We start from the raw sequence: 4,777 nt of genomic DNA, 5'->3' as shown, positions 1-4,777 counted from the left end.
CTGCGAGTTAGGTACAGCCAAATGTTGTGGAACTAAAATTGGGATCTGCGCCTAGGCTTGGCTCAAGTTTCAGACTATTTCAGGCCCTGGAATGGGTGGGGCAATGAAAGGAGTGCTGGGGCAGCGAGATAAAAGGGCTGAGCGGGAATGTGGCCTGGGCTTCACTGCCTGGAAGGCCCTCTCTGCCTCCCTCCTCTCCCCACCACCCAAGCGGGAACAGGGAAACATTGTGTACTAGGGACTCTTCCATCAGGGCCCCGTGGGTCCCTTAGAACCCTAGCCCCACCTACCCCTTTCCTGGGTCCCTGGGGCGGAGGGGGGGGGGGGTCGAAGGCCCAAGCAGGTCTGCAGAAAATGGTTGGAAGGGCTGTGGAGACAGGTTACTGTCCAAGCTCCTGGTCTCCACTTGGGCCTCACTGTTGCTCTTGGTCTAAAATGTGGTGTTGACCCTTTGTCCGGGCTCTGTTTGGAGTGTGGAAGTGGCATGAGCTCATGTGAGAGGCCGAGGAGCCTTTCCTCACTGCTGCAGAATGGGACAAATGCTGAGGGTGGGGATGAGGGAGGTTAACTCTTTTCCTGGGGAAGAGTCCAGGCTCACAAAGCCTAAGGTGGAGCCCTCGGCCCTCAGAAGGCCGCCTGAGCAGAGCTTCTGGGCATCACAGAGCAGAAGAGAGGCTGGCGAGATCACACAGAAGGCTGTGAGGGGCAGCGCTGGGAATCTAGGTCGGCTCTAGGAAGGCCTGGGAGGCTGAAATGGTTAAGGGTTTGTTGAAAAACAGGGAGAGTCCCTCCTCCAGGGGCCCAGCTGGCTGCAAAGCCAGGAGCAGAGGCTCCAAGGGTGATGCAATGGGGCCCGCCCTGCACATCAGAGAGGGTGAGGAAGGCGGGCTCCCACCCAGCAGCAGCCTCCAAAGAGACGGCTGACCACACTGCTCCCACTCCAACAAGCCAACGGCAGCGGGGCAGGGCCTTTGGGGCAAAAGGGGCAGGATCCGGGCCACCAGAGACTTAGGGAGCTGCAGCATCTGGCTCTCCCACTGCATCCAGCCCCAGTGCCCTTCCGGCCAAGGCAAATCCCTCTCTGAGCCCCCAACAGCAGATCTCATCAACCTGGCAAACCTCTTGTCTCTTCCAAATCTGAGACCACTTCCAGCGCTAGGGGCAGGTGGCCGGTGCAGGTGGGGAGCCAGTGCCAAGTGAGAGGCGGAGCAGACAGGCAGTGCAGTCTCTGGTCCCAGCAAGCTGGCACTTCCGCCTCACCAGCCCACTCTCCATCGTCTTAGGACAGGATATATGCCAGGGAGACAGTATTCCAGAAACTTCTAAAAGACTCAGGACAAAGCCAAGGGTGGCTAAGTCGACGTGAACTCTGGAGTTGGATTGCCATCCTCCTCCCTGCCCTGGGGTCTGGCATGGTAAATGCAGTTCACTTCTCAAAAGGACTTTGCAAGGTGGGACACATGGAGCAAGCGAGGATGGAGGCCCCTCCATGGAAAGGTATGGGTGGATTTTGTGACAAAGTCCCACCATTGACTCTAAGCCCCATGAGGACAGGAACAATGTCTGGTTGACTGCAGGCTCCCTGGCATCTGGCACATACCCTGACACAAAGTGTGTGCTTAATAAATAACTGGCAAAGACCTGGGCGCAGGCTGATGCCCAAGGCCAGTTTCACAATTTCTGGAATCTGCTTTTTTGGTAAACTCCTTACCACTCTCTCTCTCTCTCTCTCTCTCTTACAGGAAAGTACACAAAGTAGCACAAAGAACCAGCAAAACAAAACAGATTCCTTGAACATTGAACATTGTTTACAATTACTGGATGCTTGCTCAGCCTTAACTTTTATGGGCTGCAGTTTTGGAAAATACAAATTAAAGAAAGATACATCAGGCTCTGTGGCCCAACACAGAAGATAGCACTGGAGGAAGTCTGGAGGGGCTGCTGGATACACAGTAGCCAGACCCCAGGCTGGGCCAGGGCAGTGGCAGTTGCTCATGGCTGGGACAAGGACACTTCAACACTTCTCAAGGAGGTAGGATCCTGACATAAACAAGTACTCAGCACCAGCACGGACAACCTTCCCCAAAATGAGCAGGTTGCTGCTGCTCCTCTTCTTTCTGAGAAGCGGTGCACAGTGAAAATTCCAAATTCTCGACAATTACACCTTTCCCTCCAGATTTTTAGCTAGAGTCACCTTTTGGTAACTTCCATTTGTACAATACTTGTTCAAAGCTCTTTTGTATTTATTATTTTATTATATTGGATCATCACAAGCCCCAGAGGGAGAGCTATCCTCCTGTTTTGCCTGAAGAAACAGAGGCCCAGAAAGGCCCAGGATTCCAGCAGCCAAAATGGTAAGAGTTAAGACTTGTGGGGCCACATGTCCTTCTGCCGGGCTTCCCTCCACACCACGCAGCTCCCCGCTGTGAGTCAGCCAGCAAGAGTTCCAAGCATGGGGCCTCACATCCCCTGTGGTGGAAAGGTAACTTCCCCCAGTTCCTATTTACAGCCTGGACCATTGGCCCCACTATTTACATTTTTGCTCCTTCTCTCCGGCAGGACCCGGGTGCCGTGACCCAACCTTGTCTGTTTTGCTTGAAAGCCTATCCCACTCTGACTCCTACTCTGACACACTCTTTATTCAGATTGCACTAAGTTGGAAACCAGGGGCCAGCGCTGGGAGCGCGATGAAGTCAACTTTCATGGCAAGATGATGGAGCACTTGGGAAATGCTGGCAAGGACAAGCATGTAAGCAATCTCTGTATGTGGTAATATGTGTTTTCAAAATATTGTAATCTGATCAAAGCAGAACACAAGGTGACATGCACCTACTGATCACAGGTATGTAAAAGCAAGCTTCTTCTGCAAATGGCCAAGAAAGAGAAGTGAACTTTGAGGCAAAGAGATTTTTATCTTCACAGGTTTTCCTTTCCTATAATGCTCAAAACTATAATAAATAATAAACATGATCATAAGAAGCAGAGGAGAAGGCCCCCAGGGGACTTCCATCTTCCCGCAAAGGGCTAGAGTTACAAGGCGGGGAGAGGACATGGGGACGGAAGGAGCTGAGTGGGAGGCAGGAGCCAGGCATGCTTGCGGAGCCAGTGCCTGAGATGCAGAGGTGGAGCTAGGAGCCTTGCCTTGGGGAGCCCTTTGGGGCCCGGAGAGCAATCTGGGAGTCCTGCTCCAGAGCCCCCTTCCTATCAATTACAATGTCAATGGTGCCTCCCAGAGTTGTGCAACATGGAGGGCCCGGGACAGAAAGAAGATGGGAGGCAATCCACCCAATGCAGAGCCACTGACTGAGCCTTGCTTCCTTGCTTCTGTTGTCATCCAAGATCTCCTGCAATTTTTCTGCACCTTTCATTTTGGCGGTCTAAAGAGAGGAGAGGCTAGCCTACAGAAGGTGAAAGGCCTCCAGGAGGAAGCTCACCCTGGCTGGGAGCCAGGCTGGCAGGGAGCAAGCAGGTGTGAAAGGTGCCAACCCAGGATCCCCTGGGACTCCGGGACAGTTCACTCCACAGACAAATCAAGCTCAACATGCCTGAAGCTGACTCCTTATCTCAGCAGCCCCTCTGCCCAGCCTTGCTTCTCCTCCCAGGTTCCTCATCCTGGTGGATGTCAGCACCATCTACCCACAGCTTGCCAGGCAGTGCAGGATCTGGCTCCACCTTCAGCTCTCACTCTGTTCCACTTTGCCCTGTGTGCCCCACCTGCACCGGAACACCTACAGTGCCCGTAATACACCAAGTCATTTCATTGCCCTGCCTCTTCTCATGCTATCCTTTCTCTACCTTGTCAAGCTGTTTATCTTACGTCAAGAGTCAGCCCAAGGAGCAGCTGCCTCTACAAAGCTTTTCCTGCTCATCCCCACCGCCACTCCCCCATATCCCCACCATCTGTCCCCTGGTAGAGATCAGTACGTCTTTTGTCTCTGTAACCCCAATATCTAGTGCTGCTCCTGGCACATCTTCAACATTTGACGCATATTTTGTGAATTTAAAAAGATGAATGAGGGGCGCCTGTATGGCTCAGTTAGCTAAGCATCTGCCTTTGGCTCAGGTCATGATCCCAGAATCCGAGGACCCAAGTCCCATGTTGGGCTCCCTGCTCCATGGGGAGCCTGCTTCTCCTCCTCCCTCTGCCTGCTGCTCCCCCTGCTTGTGTTCTCTCTCTCTCTCTCTGTCAAATAAATAAATAAAATATTTTTTAAAAAATGAATGAATGAATGTGGAGAGTAAATTTTTGGGAAGACAGAAGAGTGGATTTCATTAACAAGACCAAGCCTATGGGTGATACCCCAGTGCCACCACATTTCTGGGGACAGCATCTCCTAATTCATTTCTACCCTCAGGCTACTCTTTTCTAGAGTAGGGTCCCTTCTGGTCCCTAGGCTCTTTGACACCTTCCCTCCGCACACACAGCAGGTGTACCTGGCCTTGGGGCTCTATTCTTCTCAAACGTTGGCTCCTGGTCATTGTTCTTATCTGTGTATGGATGGTGCCGTTCAGGAGAAAGAGCCCTGACTCACCTACCTGACTTAGCTCAGAGGTGCTGAGTCAGATAGGTGGGTAGGCAGGTTGAGCACAGGTCATTTCTTGATATCCATGAGAGGCAACCCCCCTACCTGGGCCAAGTGGGACCATCTAGGAGGGAGAGGGTGCAGCATGCAACAGTTCTCACCCATGTTATGTCATCATACTCTCTGGCTGGGTGAGTTCTTCGGGCCCTGGTCCACACATGGTGGGAGCAATAGCAGCCAACCATGTCCTCTGC

At 52.6% G+C, this 4,777-nt stretch overlaps 1 long non-coding RNA gene across 1 annotated transcript; it reads left to right on the top strand.

The window, feature by feature from the left end:
- The first annotated feature begins 1,821 nt into the window (after positions 1-1,821).
- LOC119872347 lies at positions 1,822-4,086 on the top strand. The gene is made up of 4 exons (XR_005360396.1): positions 1,822-2,032; positions 2,275-2,354; positions 2,646-2,749; positions 3,340-4,086. It is a non-coding gene; the product is annotated as an uncharacterized LOC119872347 (long non-coding RNA).
- The last annotated feature ends 691 nt before the right edge of the window (positions 4,087-4,777 follow it).

The sequence above is a fragment of the Canis lupus genome, chromosome 6, assembly GCF_011100685.1.
Source record: "Canis lupus familiaris isolate Mischka breed German Shepherd chromosome 6, alternate assembly UU_Cfam_GSD_1.0, whole genome shotgun sequence".
Lineage (NCBI taxonomy): Eukaryota > Metazoa > Chordata > Mammalia > Carnivora > Canidae > Canis > Canis lupus.
The sequence above is the reverse complement of the archived record's forward strand: the minus strand, read 5'-3'. Positions and strand labels throughout refer to the sequence as shown.